A 25,776-nucleotide genomic window follows, 5' to 3' on the forward strand; every position below is an offset into this window, starting at 1 on the left:
CAGATTTGGCTCTTTATATCAACTACTGCATTAATAACCAATTAATATAACACAGTGATGTAAACAGATGCACAGAACAAATTACAAATAGTAGTCATAGAAAAAAAATCTTCTTTTACCAAGAATATTTTGTGGCTTCACAATAAAATCCCATACAATTTTGCTCAGATTTCATCTACCAAATCTTTCTATGTCAGTATAGGTCAATTTCCAATTCTAAAAAAACCCCCATGTTATTATAATACAACAGTGCTGAGGCCACTTAAAGCCACTCTGCAGCTATCACAGTTGGAGTAGTATGTGTTAAGAAGTGTGAGTTTCTGATCTCAAGTAGTATCTTCTCCCCAGCTTATAAATGTTCTTTGTGACTTGGTGTGTACAGGAGACCTCATTTCTGATGTGAGTGTCCACCTTTAGCATTTGGACCTTCTGCTTGTTTGCTGTTTGATAAATGGGTCATCCGTCAAAATGACTTGCTGAAATTAGCTGAATGCTTGCATTCCACATCTGTATGCAAGGCTGAGTAATTGGGAGCCATTACTGGAACTGTTAAAAGAGGAAACAGCAATGTGGGAATCTATGTCCTGAGGGCATACAGTGCTCAGAGAGTCTATAGAAAATAAACAAGTTTAAATAGAAACAACACAGCTCACAGGAACCGCATGGAGTAGGTACAATAGTTTATGCAGCAGATGGTATTCAGTGACAGTGGCAGACTCAACAAGGCATGATTTTTAGTTTATCTATTGTTGAACACAGGCCCAAAAGTTGTTGAATGGTCCATTCAAAATTATGGTTCTACCAACTCCAAACCATGAATGACTTCCTGATGGGAGATAGTGTGTGTTGGTGTGCACCGATAAAGAAAACTTAGAAAAATATTGCTCTGGAAGAGACATTGCATCTGACAGGCAATGTTCGCTTTCCAGAAAACAGTATTTTACTCCCAGGAGATGAAGGCAGTACATTGACCGTGTGCATAAGCAGTGTGCTCTGTCAGATCTGCTCTGAAATCCTCTTTCTTCAGGTGCTGCACGCTCCCTTCAGAGCAGATGTGGGGCAGATCACTTGCGTTCTCCCATATCCTTTACCACAAACACAATTATCTACAGGCTGTGTCTCAAGAAATGGAGTCTTACCACACTGGTTAATGAAAGCTGTAAGGTCACTTTACCTGTCTTTGCCTGAAACAGAATTAACCTCCTTGGAAATGCTGAAAATTTAGTTTTGGCATCCTCAGAGTGAAATAGCAAGGCGATCTGAGGGGGGGCAGTACGTACTGGAATGTTTATTGCCTTGCCCTTGCCAGAAAAGCTAAAGCATAATCTTTCTGGGCACTATTAGTGGTTGAGGTGAGCTGAATTTATGGCTCTTAGTCACTTGCTTATTTTGGAAGGGTATCTGAACACATATATATTGGAATAGAGTCCAGAACACCATTTGTGGCATTTAAATCCCGTAATGAATCACAAGTTGAGGATATGATTCAATATCTTAAATTGCATTATCAGATTTGTGACTCATGGTCAATGACACCAAGTCTGGCAGTGTTCTGAACGATGCTTTCAGGAACAACAACTTTTGATGACTTTTCTTATGGTCATGAGGTCAAGGTGGTATGCGCTCAGGTCACAGTGCTGTGTTCCTGCAGTACAACCAGCATGTTGCAAAGGAAGTGCTGTGTTCCAAAAGCACTTGCAAAGAGCTATTCTCCCTAACTTTCACCAGCTGTTTGTTCCAAACTGTAGCAAGAATTTCAAAATGAGTTTCCTTCAAAACTTTAATATATATATATTATATATATATTATTGCAGATAACTATAAAAATGTTTTTTATCCCTGTCTCCTCTATTCCCAGTGTACATAGAGGCAGGGAGGCAGCACCAGTTAGAACTCTCCTACCCTTTCCAGCAACATCTTGGCCTATATCCCGCCTACATACACTGACTTGCATCCCTACATGCTTCAGTGATACGTGACTGGCAGGAGCTGCAAGACTGGCCAAATGATAATGCTTCAGATCTGTGCTGCACAGCCAGCAATGGCTGCACTAGCAGCAAGGCACTGGGGATTCAGGCTTCTTGAAGCAAAGACTTTTTTAACAGGAAGAAGAAGGAAAACCGAGAAAAATGGAATTTGTAAGCAAGGAAACTAAGGAATAATGACTTCTAACTGTTGGTACTCAGAATACGCCTTGGAAGAACCTCAGGCTAAGAGGAAAAAAGTAAGTGAACTATTTGTAACATAGCCAAATTAAAGAAGTCTTTGAGTTACCTTCACAGTCCCCTTGCTAATTTGAAAGGAATTATGCCATACCCAATGCTATCAAAGGCTGTGTTGGTAGCCAACAAACAGCAAATACTCATTCCCTAGTTCTGATTTTATGTTTACTTACCTTTACAACAGTAGACACGGGAATGATTCACAGGTCTCGCTAAAGACTACACCACACTGAAATTATAAATGAAGGTTTCAGTCAGGCATTGTAGAAAGTATCTGTGAAGGAGTATGAACAGACAGAAATCATAAGCAGCCCCTCTCTCATGAAGTTTGTCTGTAGATGCTGACAGACACAAAGTCTGGAAGAAAGCCTCTGAGATCTTAAGGTTACAATTTGGGTAACATCATTAAGCAGAAGCGTGCGTGAAGACAGCGTACTTATAAATTTCCTTCTGTGATTCACACAGTGAATAGTGCCACTCACATCTAATCTGTGTTTGGCTGACCTGCCAAAACATTAAAATCTGTGAAAAAATGCAGCCTACTGAATTTAAAGTGGGTGGCTTGCTTTGAGACAGCACATTCTTAGGACAAACACTCCAAGCTGGGAGAAGCCCAGGATAATTTGAAGTCTGGAGTGGCTAGTTATGGTGGAAGTTAAATGATTTTCTCATTGTTGACTTCTGTTAAACACTAATAGGCACAAAGTTAGTATCTGTAGTAGCAGAGGACACAGAAGTTGGGACATTCTCCACTTCATAATCTATTGTTTCAATAGAAAGTCTGTTACTTCAAAATGCAAAAGACCTGGGTCCTGAGGCAGCAAAGCACCAACACACCTCATGGATGGTAGATCCAGTGTGCTTTCTGCTTAGCTGTTACGTTTTCTCACAGGTATCCTTGTGCTTTGCTTCCATATGGCTGCTGTGACTCAATGAAGCAACAAAGCCATAACAACATCTTCCCTCCAATCCTTCCCTAAAGCTCTGCTTTCCCTACCAGAGGTTTGATAGCAGTTAAGCTTGCCCTTGCACTAGGGCTGGTAGGTTGCTATCCATGCTGATCAAATGTTGGCTCGTGATTTCCATGTGGTTCCCCAGCTGCATGGACCCATGTGTTATCTCTGAGACAGTAAATGCAATGTGGCAGGAACTCAAACTTTCTGTTCACAGCCAAGAAAATAAAATAATTTTCCAGGAAATAGCTCCCAGGCGTAATAGTAATAAAACTACTAATGCTGACGTAGTAACAATAAGAACATACCGAGCAGCCCTGGAGGATCTGGAGGAGACTGATCAACATCCTGCAGGATAAATCTTTTTTGTAAACAAACACGAGAAAATTTTATCCATGCCTCAAGCTGGCAGGAAGCAAACTAGGTTGGATACAAATGGTAATTAAGGCACACCACTAGATTCTCAGGTTCTTTATGTCAAGAACTGTTCTCATGTACTTCTCTGGTGTTGTAAACCCCTTACTGATGCTCAGGTAACAGAGTTTCTGTGTCCTGGGCATATTACAGCGTTACTGTAAGAGAAGGAAACTCAGCCTTATCATCTCACAAAAGGGCTTCCTTAGTCCAGGCTGGATAAAACTAGTAAAACTCAAACAAGCGGTGCTATGTGCTGAGTGTTGTTCATTTTTCAGAGGCAGATAGAACAGATGGGGTTGGTGACAGGTTGACTAGGATACACACAGTGAAACCTGTGCATCTGTCACGAGACGAATTCATTGGTTTTGTACAGATCTAAGCCTTTGATTCGGGCTCCTGTCTAGTAATTAGCAGTCTAGTCACAGTAACTAATTATGCTCGGCAATTGTACACCTGAAATTTCTTAGTTAAAAAAGCCCTTTTGTTGTTTACACCAGTAGTGATGGTGAAAATCTGGAAGTGACAAACTTCTGTTGGAAATCATGTATTCACTAGAAGTCTCTTACATTCCATCTTCTGTATGTGGGGTTTTTTTAACGTTCATTCTCCCATTCCTAAAATGAGCTGCCAGTCAACCTCAATTCTTTACTTAAATCCTGCTAAGAACACACCTATTTATCTTGTCTTCAGCATAACAGCAATTAAAAAAACCAAAACCCAAACACTGTATGATAAATTTAATACCACCACATCACAGGTAACTTGTTTTAGTGTGTGCCCAGCTTATTCCAAGACAGAAAATGCTCAGACTTGTTTTCCTTAAAACAAAAAGAGTATTTAAAACCCACAGTTTCACTAAACCACTAAAGTGGAGCAAGGATATTTTCTCATCTCCACTTGAAGATCAAGTCTCTGACAGTGAGGTCTGAAGTGGGAATAGCAGTGCTATTTCTCTGCTGGCTTTTCCATCAATTTTAGTTGCCATTGTTGATATGCAAACCCACCTTTTCAATATATTTTCATTCTGAAGAGCTTAAAGCTGTCCTGTACCATTTTATTCACCATCCCACCAGTATCGTGTATGGGTCCTTCTCTCATTAAGATATATGATATGAAAAAGAAACACAAAAGAGAGAAGCACAATAACAGCAAGTGTTTTATTCCCACAGACTTTGCAGTTTTCTAACTATTGTCCCAATCTGCCCCCAGGGAGCTCCAGGGAACATGATGCATCTATTGCTGTTGCTCTTTTGACCTCCAACACTGATCTGTTGCCCAATAAAATATCTCCCAAAGGACGACATGTTGTCACAGCTCATTTAGAACCTGAGAAAACCAGCTCTTTGCATAAACAGGCTCTATCTTCCCTTTGTCCTTTTAAGAAATGTAGCCAATAATATATATTTTTAATGGTATTATCTGCTATCCACTGCTCTCCACTTTGTGCAAAACACAATACGGAGTCATTAACACAAGTGAAGGATGTCATGTAATGTAATATCCTCTGCTCAGCCACCTATTATATATACTTTTGTACTTGACTGAGTAGATTAGGTAAAGTAAAGTACAATATTTTATAAAGAAAGACTGTAATACAAAGAAACTTACTTTCTTTTGTAGTGTCTCTGTTCATCTGTGTCATGGATCAGCTCTCTTCTACTGCAGTGGAAAAGATACATTAAAATTAATATTCTAAGCTGGGATTTTCAAAGCAGACTATACCAGTGAAGTGTCCAAAAGCCACTGACATTCAATGGGAGCTAAGTCCTTAACCCCTTTGAAAATTCTTAGCCAAAACCCATTAATGCATACTTCAAAGAGATAATATTCACAATTCTAGGAGTCATTTTTCTAACAACCTTTCATTCTCATTTCTAATAGGCCCTTTTTCCCTAGATCCTAACCCCCTGATGGGGTACAAAACCAAATTGCTTCCATGTCCTTTGTAATTCAGACCTCAGCTTTAGCTCTTACTCTTTTGAGGCATTTGTTTTTGTATTTAATGACACACAAAGATCTGTCTAAAAGAAACAAAATTAAACTCTTTAATATTGCTTTTCCACCTTTGTCTCACCAGTCATTATGCCTCTTATAAATGAGCACAGGCACCAGTTCATCTACATATTTTGACTCCTTGCTGTGAAGAGTTAATTAATTCATACATTGTGTTTCTTGCTTATGGTCACTTCTCATATTTTGACAACAATTGATTCACCCCCACTAGTATAACATCCCACTTTGTAAGCCTTTCCTTCTAAAACACGATGCTACAGGATTTGTAGATTGTGTTTTGTCACATTTTTTACTTCAGTCATTTATACTAATCCCTCCCCCACCCCTTAGCATGAAAAGACTTAATTGATTAAATAAATCACATACAGAAGATATGATCAGCTCTTAATTTTTGCAAATAGCTATTCAAACAACTCACCAGAAAGCAGGTTTTAATTGAATTAACAGCCAAGTGATGCTGTAGTAGCAAAACCCTACTAAGAATCTGCTACACTATATTGACACCTTGTGGCTGGTTCATCATGATGCAATGTATTCATCCAGACTACCGTAACTATGAGGGACTATAATATAAAACCTGTAGAGAAAATATTTTCATTTTGAGTACTCACAGTGGATGGGAGCCTGATACAGTGTCTAGATCAAACTCAATTTTAACTTTTAGTCTGATCCCAATCCAAATTCAAGAATATATGTCCTTCAGTGCTGAACATAGGACCAAGACATACACACTTCCCACTTCCACTCCAATTCAGATCTCTGTGGGATCCAGAATATGTGTCCTGAACTTACCTCAGACTGCAGCATCTCTGGCTGACATGTTGTACTTCAGCCTCCACACTAAAGGTAGTGGGATAAAGAAGGAACAGCTTTTGTTGTAACGGCACCTGCTGCCAAAATACAATGAGTTTCAAATTTTATTTGCAAAAGGAAATGCCAGCTTTGAGGTATGTATGTGAAATAACACTCTGGAAAGGTCAAACGGAATGAAGATGCTACATGCAAGCAGTTTTTTTTTTTACCATCTACCCAATGAAGAGGAAGTGGCACGATGCAGGAAGCCTACTTAAAGCAGGCAGATGGGCCGTGACATAAACCCGAGACAGCTCATCTGCTCAATATGTAATCATTGTGTTTGAAACCATTTTCATACAATCGTCCTGAGTAACACATAACTACCAGGAATTTACAAAGGAAGGAAACTGCTGAAATGTTCATAGAGGGAAGGATTTGCAAAGGATTCAGATAAATCAAACAGTGCTCTAGTCAGCATTCACTGAATCACTGAAATACATCTAATGATTTCCCAGGAAGACTGCCTCCACCACATGACCCTTGAAAACAAATAATCAAATAACACTGCTAACTTCGCAAATAAATTACCCTTCCCCAAAAAACATTGAATCTGTTTGGTTCATTCCCTTGCAAAACTAGAGACTCCCTGTATCAGTCAATGGCATGAAATGTCAATCACATGAAACTCTGAAGCTAATGATTTCAGTGAAAAATGGTATTGAATCATGACTTAGGCTTCCTGTGAGCAAATACTGTCCCACAAATTAAGGGCTAGTTATCCAGTTTTTGGAAAAGAGAAGAATTGGCATTAGGCAGTCCCACCTTTCTCCTGCTCATTTTCCGCTTGGAATAACAGTAGGAGGATGCTTGGAGGCCTTGCTTCAGCCCTGGAAGACGAGTCAGTGTGAGCCACTGCTAGAGATGACACACCAGGAGCTGGGGTGATGCTCTGGAGTTCGTGGAGACCTTGGATGCCTTTGGGCAACAATGGCTGAGTTGTGAGTTTGACTGCAGTGATGGCAGAGGCTGGCTGAGTTGTTGGTGTATCCAAGGGAGCTGAACAGAAGGAGAACAGATATGAGAATTTTTTTGCACAGTGAGGCCTCTCAAGTTCAGACGAGACTGTGACGGTGCCTCGGCCGTCCTCTACAAGTATAACAATATCCTGCAAGCCCAGCTCCAAGATCAGGCAAAATTAAGGATGATATGAAATGGAGAAGGAGGAGGGCAGAAAGGATGCCTGGACTGACTGGGTCTCACCCATTTCTATCTCTAGATAGAACTCCACAATAGTTGTTTTGAGGTTTAGACAGTTTAAAGGTTATTAATTTCTGGTGTTTGTTTAATTATGTTCCTTGAGAAAAAGACATGGTCCCTGAAGGGCTTTTGACCACATGGGAGTCTCCAGTGACACATCTCCACCAGGATGCAGGTAGGAATTGATGGATGTGCAGCCCTGACCACAGGAGAGTTTCCAACAAGGCCACGACCTGTTGGGTAGACCCTGCCCCTCACAATGGAACTCAGTCAAGTAACCTCAGCTTAATGACAGTCATTAACATTAACCAACCTGCAAAGTTTTGTTGGTTCAAAGTTTGGCAGAGTTAAATGATGATTCTTTGGAAAGAATTACGGTAATCTATTCATTGTCATGGAACAAGACACAGTTAAAAAAATTCCCCCCAAAATAATTCGATGTTATATACTTTTTGTTCTAAACAGTTTTGGTTTGTTTTTTTTTAAAGATTCCTTAAGTGAACAATAAGTTATTAATCACAAAACAGTAGCTCAACACAATAATAAGTATCCTCAATATTGCCATGCAAGGAGTTATGGGAGAAAAAAACCATTCTTTAAGGAAAGGCAGCATGTCCTAAACCTAAATTGAAACCTTGTGTCACTATTGATAGTGAAGTAAATTGATTGTGAATTTCCCTCCTCTCTCCATACATATTCTCAGTATTCAGAACAGGAAAAGACTGCTCTGTGAAATTACAGAACTTCTCTCCTCTGAGTCAAAGGAGAAGTGGGGTTTGGAGGAAGGTGGAAAAGACATGGAAAATGTTCTTGGGAAGTCCAACATCCTGAAGCACTGCAAAATGAGCTGCAGCTGCTCTCCAAAGCTGATACAAGGACACAGCATATCTCGGCAGCTCTCCAAAGCTCTCCAAAGCTGATACAAGGACGCAACACATCTCGGCAACAGAATGCCAATGTAAAAGTGACATATATGACCAGCTGTAGTACAGATCAACCCAGAACTGTGGCCATTCCACATGTTTTTTGCAGTAAATAAAGCTTTCTGTCCCAGCAAGCTCTTCGACATCCAGAATTCATCTCAGAACTTACAGAGCCCCCTTCACCATGGTACACCATTCCCAACAACCAGTTTGCACAAACGCATTGTGTTTTGGAGACAGAGAGAAATTCAGTAACACACATGTGAGCTATTCTATACCTGTTGTCCTCAGCAACTATGAAATTTCCCAGGAATTTTAATTTGTAAATTTACTGAACCAGGGTGGCCAAGAAACATGCTCCAGGCCACAAAGAACCTCAGTATACCTCAGGGAATTGAAACAGATATCAAGGTAACACTCTAAACCCAACCCAAGTTTCCTCATTCTTTCTTATTCTTCCCTTCCTCTATCAGTCTAATAAGAACCTATGAAATCTCACTCTCTTTTAAATTCCCGCCTTCCTACCCTTTGGGATCCTGCCCAAACCCCTTCCTGCCTGCCACATATTCTCACATCCCCTCTGCTCTGCTCTTCAGATAACTACAGGAGTGAGCACAGTGGCTGGCTGGATGACAGCCATCAGCCCAGCTCTCTCTGCTCTGTGGTTTACACAGCTCTTGCAATGAATACATACTGACTCATGAAAATGATAACAGATGTGAAAAAATTACAGCTTCACCACCTGTTGCTAATATAATGGATTTAATTACTGGCAGACAGCTTGAATTATTTTGAGGTCGGTTACAAAAGGAAGATTTTTTTTCCCCTGTGGGAGACCCTTGTTGAGAAACTTGTGGTTCCATAAAGGCAAACAGCTACAGGGGACAACCCTGTGAAGTGAAACCCTCGGATTCCTTACAGACCCTTTCCTGCCAAGAATTTCTTCTTGCATCATTCTCTGATGTGTTAATTATTTATTTGCCTGATGAATTTGTCTCAGTTGTATACTTTTAAACTCTCTACAAACTGACCATAATTTCAGCAGCTACTTTGCCCACCATACTGATATTTGCCCTGATACTGACCAGTGGTTTTGCTACCATCATTCACAGCAAAGAGAAAGGGCAGTAAAACTCAAGCCATATTCACTACAGGTACTCACTGCAACTGGGAAGATAGCTGTGAATATATCCTGTGTGGGCACTTCTTCATTCCAGCTATAATCTTTTTCAGGGAAATTTTTTCTACACAACATCTATATGGCTATCTGAAAATTTCTGTATTGATACTAACAAATACAAGACAATTATTTTTGTTGAGCACTACTATGCTTGAGCTAGATTGTATTCTCAGTATGTGCTTCAGGCTGGGAGAATGGGAATTAATATTCTTATTTATAGCATGATGTCTGCTGAGTGGCCATTGAGCTCAAGAGATTAAACTGAGCATCTTGGTTAGGAGTTGACCTAGTGGTAGTCAAACAGAGAGGGCAGTGGGCAAGCAGAAAAAGGAAGAATCTTGTGGTATTCTATTTGCTGGTGAGAGAATTTGATCTAAGATCTGGACCTGTTTATAGAAAATTTTGACTGAGTCCTTAGCTATCTGCACCAGCTGAACACATGAGTGCGGGCACTACCCATGGGAGAGAGAGTGAACACCCTTTTCTTGCTCATGGTTGCTCTCTGGTTAGAAAAAATAGAAGAGGCAACCCCTATGCCCACAGGAAACCTCTGCTTTCCTCATGGCGTAGAAAAAAGCTTCAAGGGTGAAAGCAAAGGGCAGCCAACGTGAGACAGACAACAGTAAGTTCTCACACTGTGGAATATCACTGCACAAATAATTGTCTTAAGACGCCACCATAGATACACTGTTAATTTAAAATATACTGTCTTAGTTAAATGAGAACTGTTGGAAGAGCAGTCAGTGGCAGAAACCTATGACCCTAGAGAAAGCTAGCAAAACAGGGAACCAGTTAAAAGACAGTGCTAATGGCTTTTCTTAGCAAGCAACTAAAGCAGGTGCCACAAGAGTCCCTTTGAATTCTGTGAGGTAACTTACATGCTGAACTACAACACATATGCTAGTGAACTGTTGCCAATTAAGAGCTGGAAAAAAGAGAGAAAACAAAACCAAATGTGAGAATAGGAACATGAAGGCATAATGTAAAGAAAAAGATTTAGTCTTCCTCCCACTTTTTTGTCACTTTTTCTCTCCAACCCAAGTTTTCTGCACAGAGTGGTGTATTTTATTTTCATTGCCATCATTGTCAGCTACATTGGAAGGTCATTTGTGCCATCATTATCGGCGTTACCTTATCAACTGCAGCACGCAGCTCATAATTTTGCTGGTTTTCTTCCTAGTAGGGTCTTCCCAGTTCCAATTTTCTTCCCAGTCCCAATTACAGGGCCATCATTAGTTGTGTTCTGTAGTAAAAAAAAAAAAAAGTATTCAGATAAAAGTATTCAGATTATTTCCTAGAGAAGTACAATAATTGCAGGGAAGCACCTTTTGTGGCTGGCTGCCCCCTTGCAATGACTAGGTTAACACATGCTTCAGCTACTGTCCTGCAGCTGTTGGCATCTCTTTTCTGGGGAAATAAAATGCAACAATATGTAATATTGCTTTATGTAGTATTATCTTCAGCTAACATTATTCTTAAATTATTATTTTAGTACTGTAAAGACATATTTAGGAACGGTTGCCATCTGTCCAGACACAAAAATAAATAAAATAAAGGTTTCAATAGTGATAAGGAAAAAAATTACTACTCCTTATGAAGAGATTTAGGTTAAAAGTCTCATTTCCCTAAGCAAGAGCGTATCATGGTCAACAGTAAGATTATAATGGGAAGACTCACACATACACTTGAGCACATGTGTGCTTAGAAATTTTTATAGTTCATTTTAAGTTGTGCGTGCACATCATTTTGCTGTCACTGTCACGGCCTGCTTCATTCTATTTATTTTTCCTGGTGATTGTCACAGGGAAAGAACACAAAAGATGCTTACTCCTCAGACCTGCATTTCTACATGTGGCCATGCAGTGGCACAGGAGACCAGCAATCACGTAGAACTGCACTACGCGTTTGGTGGTTTTGAGGCAGGACTTTGCTCAGGTGGGAGGGTTGGGAGCCTGACAAAATAAATTACCATGCACCTTAATGCTCTGACTGATGCATATCACTGCAACACCCTGCGGCGCCTGCTGTTCACCCTGACCCCACGGACTCGGAGTCTCTGACCCACCACAGCGGCCTGGTTCCAGTAGACCACTGGCCAGGTGTGCCTTCCTCACTGGGGCGAGAGGCAGAGGGGTGCACAGCTGCAAAGCCACTGCTCATCTTCTCTCTCCTTTCTCTTCCTCTATGCATAGCTGATAGGCAGCATTATTTATGCTATGCTCTGCTTCTCTATATGAGTTATCTGTCCCCAGCCGTGGATATTTGCTTTGAGCCCCTGGCAAGACAGCACTGGCTCTTCCAGGTGTACCTGTCTGATGTGCATGACTGAGTGCTTCTACTAACATGTTTCTTGCTGGGTCAGTGGTACCTGGTGACAGTTTTGGCAGCCCTACAAAGCCTAACGCCTGCTTTGGGAAATGGCAGTAATTTCTTTCCTTGACTGGGAAAGGCTCAAGGTGTACCGTGTTTTTTTACAAGTTTTTCTGGTATTGCCTCTATTAAAGAGCCTCCTCAACTAAAAATCCCCATTTCATACCTGGTAAAGAGAGGATGTCTACAGGTCTTCACCGGTGGTCCCTGGTGCTCAGTGAAACCATCCTCATGGCAGATCTTCATTGGGTGCCAGAGGAACAGAAAAAGCTGTGGGGAGAGCAGCACGATGAGGGCTGTGTCCCTTACAGACATTCTGGAGACCGCAGTAATGCCATTGCTGCAGCATCCTGATGCACTTGCAGGGCAGCACCGCTGAGATCCCTGTAAATATACAGTTGGAAGATAAGTGCATCGTGTGCAGCCCATGCTGGGATGACCATGCTTGTATACTCCAAAGAATATTTGACCTCATGCTTGGGTCATTTCTACTGCAGGGACCATTTCTTCTCCTGTGAGTTCCCTGGCAGTGGGGAGGAAGGGGAAGAGTTGTCAGCCTGAGGGAGGATACTTAATGGCTTTGACTGAATTTTATTTTTGGTTTTCATAACTCTTCAGGGTGAATAAAAAGGGTCCAATTTTAGCATTAATTTTCTGTTTTGAAGTTGAGCTCCCTTCAAAACTCTCTAAGTGTAACCCCTAGAAGACTCCTAAAACTGCAACCCAAATTTAAAGGAAAAAAGCTGAAAAGAAGCATTGAATTCTGACCCCCTCCACTGCCAATGCCATCCCTCCTGTCTCCTCCCTTAAGCAAGACAATACAGGAGTTTCTTCTGAAGGTACAGATATGTGATCTGCAGAGTACAATAGTAAACAGCTAACCATCCAGGCTTTAGAATTGTTTATCCTGGTCCAAAGACTGACAAAAAGCATAACTACTCTATTAGATGGTTCAAATTACCCCTAATGATAGCCCCAATATCAGAAACTTCATGCATCTAAGTTGAAACCCTTCTCCTTGAGGACACCATACACACCCTGTAATGTGGAGCCCAGAATGACAACTATGAGCAGGTAAAGGACACACTCACCCTCCAGATGGCGATAAATCCTCATTTTTTCTTGTACTTTTTCCTCTGAATTTGACAGAAAAGCTGTTGTTTTAGTTTCTGGAAAGCAAGAGCTTGTGATTTAAAATTTATATGCAAACATTGAATTTCCTTACAGTATTTATTTATAGTGACATCTATTCAGTGTATATATAGCTATGTATATACATATATTTAAAAACATATGTCTTTGTCTATATACATAGATACCCACATCTACTTCTCACTGTAGTCATGCAAGCTACATGTCTGCATTCTGCTCTGCTGTGCCTGGGCAGAACTCTTTTGCAAATGAATAAAGAAGAAGTTCTGATGGGAAGGAAGGAAGGGTGATGACAGAAGTTTAATTTCTAATTAATTAATCCATCATGATTAACTCCTGACCTAGCAGTGGTGTTTAGTCTCTGCTGACAGTCTGATCCAAAGACAACTGCAGTCAGCATTGCAAGGGAGGGCTGATGCAGACTGGGTGGAAATGGTGCTCAGGTGTTCTTGCCCTAGGGACTCCTGTGGGTGCGTGGGGTGGCCTTCCTTCCCTCCCCATTCTCCTTGCTGGTTTCCAGCCAGCTCCAGAGCAGGAAAGCAGGGAGACAGGGTGGAGGGAAATCTAGTTGTGACAACAAATTAAATGGCAACTCCTCCTTGCCTCTCCCTACTTGTAAAATATAAAAGGGTGAACTGAAAGCAGGTGTATCATTACTAGACTTAAAGAAATGGGAAGTTTAAATCAAGTTGTTCCTCTGCAGTGAACAATTTGTCTTGGCTGTACTCACACTGAAGTGGATCAAGAATTTTTCCAATGCAGTCCAGATCCTATAGCAATGCAAGACACATCAGCTGCAGTTCAGATCAGGAAAAAATGAATTACTGACCAAGCATTATTATTATGAGTTTACTTCTTCGTATAAACTGAAATGGCATAATTAACAGCATGCATATTTGCCTCAAGAGGCTGTTTGGATTTTGACATGCCTTCTGGCTGACTGTCACCCACAGTGCAGTAGGGTTTACATTTGCTTTTCTGAATCTTAGATTTCTGCAACCCCTTTGGAAATGTTCTGATTCACTGTCCCTATGGCACTTTCTAGTCAGTGAGCAGCCAATACAACACAAAGCACTTTTGGTAGACTATGATGTTTACTTTGATGAACTAATGAATTATAAACTGACCTAATATCTTTGAATATGAAAACTGGAATTTCAGCTTGCACATTAAATGTAAATCAACGATTGAAAAAATAATCCAAAATAGCACCACAGAAACAAGATGAAATGAGTTAATGTATAATTCAAACAGTATAGCTAGAAGCAACATTTCTATTTTAATATTATATTTCTAAATCAAAACCAGGTTCTGATGTTTAATTCTTTTTTCTCTGAGTCTATTTTTTTGTTGTTGTTGGAGATATAAATGGTAATTAAAAGCAGCAGTGAATTATGCAGCTATTAAGAGCTGAGATTAAAAATTAAATAATAGAAGTGCTGTGATTTATGTTACTGAGATCCTAAGGCACATTTAAAGCAAACTCACTAAGAAATTCATGCTACTTCCATGTCAGCCATTTTATTCAATACAAACCTCATTTGCTGAACATAGATTTCCAGATTCCAGTTAATACTCCGTTAAAAATTTAGTTAGTGGTTCAGGTCAGTATATTAACTTTTGAGAGTCACATTGTTAGTGGCCTCAGGTGAAAAACCATGTTAGAGCTTGGCTAAAGGTTAGGATTTTATCCTGCAGAAGTAAAGGTGATATATTTCCGGTGGTCTCTTCAAAGTCAGAGGTTATTTTTACAAGTGGCATAATCCACCTTTGCACCCCGCTTTGGAAGCCTGATAGGGCCAGTTGCCTGACTGTCATGAAATCAAGACTTAATGCATGTAATAACAGATGAGTTGCAGGGCTTTGTGGAGCAGATCTTACGGCTGCAGAGCATCCAACACCCTCATTTTTCCTCAGGGGATCATTACTATAGCGTATATATTACCTCTATATATACACTACAGGGGTTCATTATTACAGTTAACGACCTCTGCCTGAGCAAGTTACTTGGTCTGGCTTGGTTTGAGGTTGCTGCCTTTGTAGCCCAGGATAGAGCATTTCCTCTTGGGCACCTAAATGCTCATTAGCCCTTGGTTAAGAATTGGATTAGGAGTAGGTTGTGGGTTATGGTTGTTAGGTTTTAACATCCCATGAATTGCATGACAGTAGCTTTGAAATGCTCTAAGATTTTGATTCAGATTTGCACACACAGGAATGCTACTAACGTCTAGCCAGTATCTCCTGTTAAACTTAATTTCATAAACCTTCTTTTTAATCTGTGGAGAACCATAACTATTCTGCTATTAAAAATTCAGCTGAGATCCTTGTGCTTTCTTTCAAAAAGTAATGACATACCAGTGAATAAATTAGAAATAACACTGAAGGGATGTCTTTCCTTTTTTCTTTTTTAAATCTGCTGGTTTTGTTTTAATACCACTATGTGTATGAGTTATGAAGAACGCTCCTCATATAAAGTGCATTTAACAACAGGATCTAATAGAAGAGAGCAGTTAAATACCAAACTACTGTTGTATAACTGCCTTGAAACCCTACCATGTTTCAACTTTATGTAGACCATTTTGAAAGAGCCTTAGACCTGGGGTGAATTCCTTCAGGACCCAAAAGAAGAACTTTAGAGATGAAGCTCCCACAGTGTTTCATTATTTTAATTGATGTAATTATTGTAAGAATCATTATCATTTGCCCACTTTCTGTAATTTATTTATAAAAAACTCAGATGTAGCACAATGATATTTTTCTCAGGCCTTGAACCATCCATCAATAAAGAAAGATGATTTTAATTACTCGGCAGCATAGAGACAAGGGCAATTACTGAATATCATACCACCTCAATAGGCAATCAGGCAATATTGGTACAAATGACATGGATATTTTCTTCTTTGAAGAATCATGATGCAGAAAGAAAGAACTTATTTGTTTTATTTTTTCTGGGAATCTATGAAATCAACGTAAAAACAAATGCTTGTTCTCTTTTGGCTAACATTCAAACCCTAAGGGACCAGTTTCTAAAGTGCTGGAGCATATTTAGCTTCAGAATGATTTCATTCCTAGAGGCTCCATTTCTCACCTTTAATGAATTACAAAACAATGTTAAAAACAGATCTTTGCACTGTCACTTCTCCCCACTGGGACAGACAGACTGTAGATGGACTTCAGGTATGAAGGGACCAGCATTCAACTTGCATCAAACAAACCAAAAAACCACAGGAGCACAAAACCCTGCTCCATTACCTACAATATTCTTCCTTATCTACAACAGTAACAACTCCAAAGGACTGGCTAATCAGGCACGGATTGCAAGTTATCACCGGCACAATCACTTTACTCCCTTTTTCTTCTTTCTACTTACAAACCAAAATTAGGTCAGTCTGCAGCCAGATAAAACAAGATCCAGATAAGGAGAAGGCTTCACAGAGAATAGGATGCATACCAAAACTGATGTCGCTGGTACTGGAACTGATTAGGCTTTATCAGGTCTAATTATTATACCTCTTTTTTCATGGAGAGGATATTTTATCTCAGAATGCTGTGCAGCTAGTATTTTGAGGTTTTCACATAAACATCTATTGAAGGGGGAAGCTAACAGGTCAAACTGTTCCTTAGTGCAGAAGAGAAAGCATTGAGATCCAACAATAAAACTGAGGATATATATTGACCCAGGCAAGAAATTGGTAAAAATCACTGTCAGAGCAAAATAAAGCCAACCTTGTCTTACCCCGTGTATCTGCTAGCTCACATGTCATTCGGCTTCTGTCCCAAGGCAGAGGAAATAGGTCTTGTTGACACAGAAGACTGGCTGGAGTTTGCAATACAAAGGAACATTTGTTGTAAAGCACCACTGCTCTTCCTTTAACAAAGCACTCACTTGGCTGTGAGTATTGCTTATTACATAAAGGATAATCTCTCCATTACTTACCTGTTTACTGTACTTCTCATCCAGCTGTTGTTTCACCTACAAGCAGTTTGAAGCAAGCATGACATCTTTGGTAGTTGTTTGCAAAAATTCCAGTGTTGTTCCAGAGGTCTAGGTGCACAAAAGAAATGGTTATGCAATAATAAAATTAAGTGTGGCAAAACATGGAATTGCATCACAAAATGTTAAGGACAACTGCAACAGCCTGAATTGTTTCCTTCTGATTTCCTAATTCTGATGCTCCTGACTGCACTGATCTCTGAGAAATTGCCTGGGTGGGACTGAGAGCTGGGCCAGTTACTAGCAGCAATTTAGGAAGCTTGTCTTACATAGATTCAAAGTAGTGCAACAACATATAACCTTTTATTTTATTTTATTCCGCTTAATTAAGTGAGAGCCCTGGAGGTTCATAATCTCGAGTTGCTGGATTGAAATCCTGATACAGTATTTGCCTAGATCTATGCTTATTTATAATATCCTATAGATTTCGTTATGATTCAGCTTACTGAGTGCATTTTTATTGACAAGTTGGGGTTGTAGCTGATAACTTGTGAAGTTAAAAAAACAAAAAAAGCAACAGGGAGGCAAGATATAGGCAGAGGCACACCTTTTTCATAATGCATGGAATGTTGGAGTTTTAGCCCAAAGAAACAGGATTGCAGGAGATGGAGAGATCAAACCTTCTTTACTTTGTCTACAAGAAGTTGAATCTGCCAGAAGGTGACCAAACCACAGCTAGAAAGATAAAAGTAATATTCTTATAACTTTGGTTAGCTGAAAGGGGTGCAAATACTATGACAGTAATTAAAAGTGCTTCAAACAAATATCTTTAAAGGTCTGAGTCCTGCACCGACCCTGAGGCTGTATGTTATTGTTTTTACTGTTGTTTCTAATAATATTACTGGAAAAGTAAATAATCTAAGATGGTATTAATGAGAAATTATAGCAGAGATTGTGGGTCCAGAAGGGACTCCTGTCACATGTGATTTATGCTGTGTATTTAATAATCACGAGAACTTTTTCTAAAAGCATTGATTTGATTATTGCTTCATTTTGCTCACAATACCATACCTTTCTGTTTATTTAAGAAGACTTTGTTTCCTCATGTTAATTCTCCTCCTTTTCCTGTCCTCAGATCTTGTTTATTGACAGCCTTTGCACTAATCAAATTTGACTCTAAGCTGTTCTGTGTCCATTCATACTCTCAATTACCTTGCATGACCTGCCTTTCGAAGCGAAACATCCTTGTGTGCCTAGTACAACCCCACTGCTGCACTTTCTTTGCCATAGTTTTCTTCCTGTTTAGAATTTCAGTTCTCCATATGAGTAAATCTTAATGGGTTTGGTAACAGGTCACTCCTCACCATGCAGATGAGACCTTCAGAAAGTAAAGCTTGATAGCGTTCCCTTGTTCTTTCCCACAGTGTCTGAGCAGAACAAAAGCACAAGGATGGAGGATCGTGTATTTGCTCAAAAATCGTTCCTGGTAAAGTAAAAATATGGAAAGTTTATTAGTTTCATTTAGAAATGGAAGTGCTGTTATGCTGACTTTGGGAGCTGTGACCTCCTGCACAAGTGATTCTGCTGTGCGAGTGGGTTTCAGTAGCGATAAACTGCCTTTCTGCTTTTAAAGACACTCTGAGATTATTAGATATATGCTTCTGGACAGCTGGAAATCCTGTCAAAATTCTGACTACGTTGTGCAAATCTTTCTAAATCACGTACATGTTGTCTGACACAGCTTGTACGCAACGTATTGCCGATCAGATAGCATCAACAGAACAGGTGGCTCTGCAGGCTGCTTTCTTTAACCTAAATGTTAATAGTTACAGAATGGGTATATTTGTCATTGTAACAACTCTTTCAACAATTTGAAGAAGCAACAAGGCTATAAATAAGGCAGCTTCCATGGTTAAAAATCCAGATCCTAGAGCCCTTACTCAAGTTTTGCAAACTGGTGAGTAAGTATATTCCATAAAGGAAACCCAGATGAGGAAGCATTGCAAAGGTAGGCCAAGGTTCCTTTACGATGAGTGTTGCAGGAATCCTTAAAAAATTGTCTTCATCTAGATGTGAATTTACTGGCTAGTGCCACTCTTTTTTATATTGTAGTTACAGATAAAGCTGTCTAATGTCTCAGGTAGCCCAAAGATCACTAAAAGTATTTTTTTGAATAAATAAATCACTTTTAAAGGTAAGGGTTGTAGAAACTCATCATAAATAATAAAGACTAACACAAATATAGTTAATGGTTATTTTGTTGTTTTGAAGATGACCATTAAAATAACATTCATGTAATCAATAGCTGGGTTAGGAAAATGGAAAAACAATATCACAAAACCAACACAGATATAACTGTAGATAATTCTCCGTATACAATCCAAGTATGTGGTACCCACCCCACCACTCATGTCTTCTGCTCATGGTCTTTACAAGTTGTGGACCCAACTTTACAATGTTTAAGCTGAAGAACGCTATTATTTTTAAGATGCCCATAAACCACACCTTAAGAAGGGGCTATTCCAGACCTGGCAGAGTACTGATTTGTCTAAACTGACTGAGTTATGTTAAAAGTCAAAACTTTGATTTAGTATTCTCTCAGTTGTAGCACAAACTATGGAATAAAGCTGTACTGAAGTGATAATCAAGTAAGAACAGTTGTTTTCCACAAAGGCTTTGGCACAGTAGAGGGTGGTGGAACTCATGTAAAGATCAAGCTAACAATAAAGACACAGTATATGTATAAGGGAACATGCCTTTGGTTTAGCTTGGATTACTGAGGAGAGGCAAGGATGGTGAAATAGGGCCCATCTGTTAACACTTGCTAACAGGACTCCACTTTTGAGCCAGTTGTCATAAATGACCAAGCTGAAGGGCAATAATACCAAGGTAAAAGACTGCAACAGCAATTGCATATTTTTTGCTAACAATGCATTCTCAGTGAAATGTGGTATGGAATTTATTATGCTATGAGCCTAGAAAAAGTGTGCACCCATTCTCTGAACTCGAAATACTCAGATCTATCATTCTTTTATGAAGCTATTGTTCCCATACATAGACTGACAGTACACAGGAACAGGCTCAGAGCAGTTGGTCGTGTTACAAATTACAGTAACATAATTTTATGCTTTAAAGGAGTGTCTTTTTATTTAGTCTATGTAATTGTAAAATTAATGTGATCCAAACATGTTAAATTTCATTCGTTTACAAAACACAGCAAGAGTAGTACCCTGTAAGAGCAAGAGTAGTACCCTGTAAGGCCATAAAAATTGCCATGGTTACAGTTAACGTTAAAGAATTTTAGCATCACAACTGATTCAGGAAGAGAGTTGGCTAATGCAATTTTCTCTAGAGAAAACGACCACGGTTTCTAGTTGTCTAAATTCATCTGACACTTCTGACCTGTAGTTTGCTCTACAACCTGCTGTGTTATTAAATGATCCTTATGTCAAGTAATCTTGCTGTATGGTACTGAATTAAGATGAATTTAGAAGTTCAAGAAACCTCCACTCTTCTGCACTGACACATTTGCCAAAGTAACAAACAGGCTCCTTCTTAGAAAGAAAGATGTAATCACAGACTAGAAGTACCATGAAGCAAAAATTAGTCAGAACCTACATGTCATGTCCAAATATCCTAAATACTGGGGAGACGTTTAATGGTATTTCATTTTTCCAAGCACTGAAGGAGCAGGGTAGAAAAAAGAACAGTGGGCATAATTTAAGATTAAAGGTATTACTCAAGCAGAAAATTCCCTCAAGAATATCTGAAAGTTCAGGGCTTCTGAAGAAAAGAAGGATGCATAAAATGTTATTGAAACTATCAAAGAAGAACCCTGTCTCTATAAAATACTACCACATGCTAGAATTTCAGTAAGCCAAAAGCTTTAAGAGCTAGAGATTAGCTGGGTGCCTCCTGCCAGCCAGCTCAGGCTTGCTTCCTTTCTCAGGAGTAAAGTGCTGTTAATAGCAAGGTCTTTCTCCAGCCAGGAGAAAGTGTGAGGTCCACAACTTCATCCTGAGCTGTCTGAGACCAGACTATTGCTTGTCCCTCACCCTCAGCCCCAACATGCAGTGAAGGAGAAAAAAGAAAATGAAGTTCCAGAAGTTGGGAAGTGGCTTGTGTTATGCTCATTGCCAGAGATTTTCAGCCTCTCAAAGAGCTGGATTAACACCCTGGGGGTCCTTAATGGAAATGCTTTGGTGATATTTTATGTGCCCTTTGGAAAATCTGATATACACACACACTTTGAGAATACTATATCTGAAAACATAGAAAACCCTATTTAGCTATTAAGTACTTCAGGGAGATTAATAATCCAGTTAATACAAGTGCCTGTGGCAATTCCTGGCAGAAAGGACACTTTAATCCTCTGTTTGAATCCCCTGTATTTAGCTGGTTAGTTGTGTGAAGCACGAATTCCAACAGAAATATCACTCACAGCACTTGGCATACTTGGCATTTTCAGGTGTGGTATGTACTTGTTGGAATTTATGGGACCTGGCTGATAGGATTAGCACACAAACTGTCATGCTGAGACAAAGAAAAACAAACCTCAAATGAACTTAAGGAAAAAATAAAATAACAGAGCTCCCCTAGGGAAGACACATTTTAAATTGCTTCATTTCAAAGAAAGTTGTGCTTCAGTTGTCTTACCGATGCTAAACAGGTCTCTCCCTGGTTAAACTTTGTTGCTGAAGTTGTAGTCAAAATAGAGCAGAAGATGGCCTGTAGTCCATGCAGGAGAGGAAAAAGGACATAACATTATTACGGAGAACACGATGTACCACAGAGAAATACACTGAGCTACTACAATTGAACAATCAAGGCTGCTACCTGGGCTGTCTATGAGAAAAATTAATAGTATGAGGGGGAAAAAAAATGTGCAGGACCTCATGGTTTGTTGTGTGAGAATAAAAATGCAGTGGAGGGTTCAGCTCCAAGGAAAGTCCCTTTTTGCAGACACATCGAGGCATGCATCCAGCAGTGGCTGCTTCATACCCCAACGGTGCGGGCACCGATTCTGTCCGCTTCTAAAGCAACTTCACACACATGCAAAAAACTGCTGATAACAGCACCTTAACATTAGCTTCACCCTGGCAGTAAGGGTGACCTTCCAAAGCTACCCTGATCACCCAGCACCAGGAGAAAAAGGATAAGGCTGCTTTTGTAGACACTGAAAGGTAACATAGCACAGAGTTTACATTATCTCTTTATCAACAAAAATTTTTCATTCTTTTACCTTCTGGCACTTGTCATCAGTTTAGCCAGCTGCACCTTAAAGCTAATCAGATTTTTTTTTTAATCTGATATTCCTGCTGGAAAGCATCTCCAGAGACTCAGATTTATGGTAACCTTGAATTCTAATTCCAGTTTTCCTTCCAGATGCACTTATATTCTGCTTTTAAAAATGTGCTTCTGTGCTCAGCATTGCCCTCCCGCTTAAGCAGCCATTCCCTCAGCCTGCCATGTATCTAATATTTTTAGCAAGCAAGCCTGTCCTCCCCTAGCTTCTGTTTTGGCAGGCTACACAAGCTAAGCTTATCACAATCTTCCTGCCAAATCAGCTCTCACTTTCCTGGTCATCTCAGAAACACTTTTCTTCACTTGTTTCAGTTTATACCCATTGCTCTCTAACACAGCTGGTCAGGAATGCATGGCGAGCACCAATGTTTCAAAAGGGCCTTGAAGAGCAGCACTAATAGTTCCCTACCACTGGGTGTACTTCCCCATGTCGTGTTCAGAAACTCTAAAAGGTAAAATGCAGCTGTTTGGAGGAATCTGGAAGACAAACTGCATATTGCAGCATACATCAACCTAATGCTGTAGAGCATTTGGAGAAAAGACTGTCAAAGAAAACTGCCTGCAGAAAAGCTAACCAAAATCCATGCTCTAGTGTTCCCTCTCTACACTGCTGCAGATCGGTATCAGGAGTTATATTGCCACTAGATTTAGAGGGTCAGGCTCTCACAAAGGACTAGATGAACCTTCCAATCCAACGCAAACTATTTTGTGAATCTATGATAAAATATTGCGTGGAGTTTGAATTATAAATACAGATATAGTACCAAGGTTTGTGTCAAAACCCATCTCCCCGTAACTGTGGGGCTTGGATCAACTCTACTCTTACTGCTGTCTGCTATCTGCTATGCCAGTTATGCATAAGCACTGTGTAGAAAAGGCATAGCATTTAGTCCTCATATGACTGACGACAAACATAATTACCCAAATAAGTGTTTAAATCTTTTCTGGGTAGCTGTTGCATTCTTCCCCTGGCACAGCATTTACTGAGCTGTGACAAACAGCTGTGCTACAACTATATTTTTCAACTGCTTTTACAAGTGTGTTGACAACAGATTGACTGCAGAGCCTCAGCTCGTATAACCTGGTATCTCTGCAGTGACTTCAGTGACTGGAAAAGGACTTCGACCTGCTGCACATTTAGCTTTGTAACATCATGACTCGCAAAAATATAAAATTAAATTTAATTTTAATTTTAGGGGTAAAATTCTCTTCTAAAAGTCATGTCTCATCACACAACACAGCAGAACAAAAATTAAGAAGGTAATGCATATTCTTAAAAAGAAAAAAAAAACCCAACAAAACCCAAACTTTTAAAATTAACTTTACTGTCAGGAAAATTGTTGCTCTGTGGCAGTAGGTAATGCTTCTTTCCCTAGAAAGTACTCTAAGAAGTCCTGTGTTATGGCATTTCTCCTTTAGTTAGCTGCTCACTATCTGGAACATCATGAAATATATGCATCTTACAAAATGGCTGTTGCTATGGAAACTTCATATATTTAATTGGAGAAGAAATAGCTGAATAAGCTTGCATTTGCAAGCCCACAAAAGGTGCTTTGACAGGAATGCTTTCTTCTCGTTTGCTTGCCTTAAACTTCCTATTTTAGTTTTTTTAATATATTCATAAAACAAATGTTCCCACTTATTGTTCTATTCAGTTTTGTCTCTATTTGAACAAAAAAGGTTTTTAGGAAATACAGAATGAGGACTTTCACCTGAGGTAAGAATGGTGGCCTTTATATGTTTCTTGTTACAATAGCGCTAATAGCTAAATAGGCTGTATTTTGTGCTTTAACCAGAGGAAATTGATACCCTGAGCACACATAGCAATATTACAACTACAAAAAGAGTCTGTACTCCTCAGCTGTGACCAATTACTCTCCCTTACAAATGCCTTCAATGTCTAAGACTGATCTGATGAGTTTGGGATGAGTGAAGACATTGTTTTTTAAAGATAGCTCAACAGCTATTTCTCATTTACAAACAGATAAGGATAGAATAGCAGGGTTGAAGTTAAATGTGTTTTTTTGAAACTCTCAGCTCCAGCCTATTTGTTTTGGGGAAAGAGAAGTCTGTGTACACTTAATTTTTTCAGGAATAGTTGTGCAAATGAACCAGAACTATCAGTTACATTTATGCTTTCATAAGTTTCAAATTTTTTAAAATCTGAGATGATTCAACTCCCCATTTGCATTTCTTCCTTTCAGAAAATTGTCAAATGTGTTTCCTAAGTAATCTCTAGAAAACAAAATGATGTTTCTTTCATGGGCTTCAGAATAAATTCTGCTTCCTGACAACCTCTGCACATTCGGCTAGGTAGAGCTCTGCTTCTTCCCTAACCAGCAGTGTTCCCTATTAGAACAGCTGCTAATTGTAGCACGGCTCAGGAAGGAGATAAACTTCAGCTCAACAACTGCAGAATGACATAAAGAGATCTGGTCTGGGTTGCAAACTCTTCAACACTGAGCATGGCAAATTACTCCAGCCCTGATTTAGCCTCTGGATAGATGGCTAATAGGGTAAAGTCAGGGCTCAGCCATATGCTGGAGCCTGATGGCCATATGTTCTACAGTATGCTTTAATATTGATTGTCAATTTCCTTACCAAATTATTACAAAATTAAAAGGATATCTTGCTGTATCTAAACACAGATTTAATCAGTGGCTCAGCTGACTGGCCTCACTGCTATTTTCATTTTCTGGATTTTTTTTTTTTTTCAAAACCACCATCAATTCTGAATAATAAAATGGCAGTATTTGTACAAAACATACAGGATCTGGGATTACTGAATCTCAGCATGCTTACAAATACTCAAAAAAACCTAAAAGGAATTCATAGTTTTCCCAGAAGCAGAATATTCACTAAGTGAATTTGATGGTTGCTCTGGTGCTGTATCAGTGGTAATGAAGTTTTAAATCCTCAGAAAATGAGTATCAATGTAGCATCATGGCTGCACCATTAGAGGCACTCTAAAAATGATTAAAAAAATAATTGCCTTATCTACTGAGGTCACATCTTCACATGAGACATGGTTTGGGAATGGAAGGAAAGGTCACAGCAGGGGAACTTGCCCAGGGAAAACCAGGCTTGAAGTACTTACCACATGCCAAGACTTCCCAGTCACAGAAAATGTTCCTCCAGAATGGAACAGTGCACTTCTGTTTTTTAAGGATTTTGAGAGCTGCATACATTCAGCGTCGATATGAGGGCATCGTTGCATTGAACACCACATTGGAGTCTGACTGATTCTCTCATGATG

The 25,776-nt window shown here is 39.6% G+C and overlaps 2 long non-coding RNA genes across 4 annotated transcripts in view; one reads left to right on the forward strand and one right to left on the reverse strand.

Moving 5' to 3' along the window:
• LOC106893607 overlaps positions 1-8,783 on the forward strand; it is a 32,417-nt gene extending 23,634 nt beyond the window's left edge. For all 3 annotated transcript variants that reach the window (XR_001413112.1, XR_001413113.1, XR_001413114.1), the window contains 2 exons: positions 1,859-2,224; positions 8,361-8,783. This is a non-coding gene — a long non-coding RNA (uncharacterized LOC106893607). The remainder of the gene's footprint in view (positions 1-1,858; positions 2,225-8,360) is intronic.
• On the reverse strand, positions 3,765-25,747 carry LOC106893608. The gene is made up of 13 exons (XR_001413115.1): positions 25,618-25,747; positions 21,873-21,944; positions 18,581-18,699; positions 17,824-17,951; positions 17,220-17,327; positions 17,019-17,099; positions 14,013-14,076; positions 13,222-13,299; positions 12,297-12,514; positions 10,892-11,003; positions 7,223-7,456; positions 6,398-6,495; positions 3,765-5,251 (listed from the first exon to the last, which is right to left on the reverse strand). It is a non-coding gene; the product is annotated as an uncharacterized LOC106893608 (long non-coding RNA).
• Positions 25,748-25,776: the final 29 nt, after the last annotated feature.

The sequence above is a fragment of the Calidris pugnax genome, unplaced genomic scaffold (genome assembly GCF_001431845.1).
Source record: "Calidris pugnax isolate Ruff unplaced genomic scaffold, ASM143184v1 scaffold197, whole genome shotgun sequence".
NCBI classification, from domain to species: domain Eukaryota; kingdom Metazoa; phylum Chordata; class Aves; order Charadriiformes; family Scolopacidae; genus Calidris; species Calidris pugnax.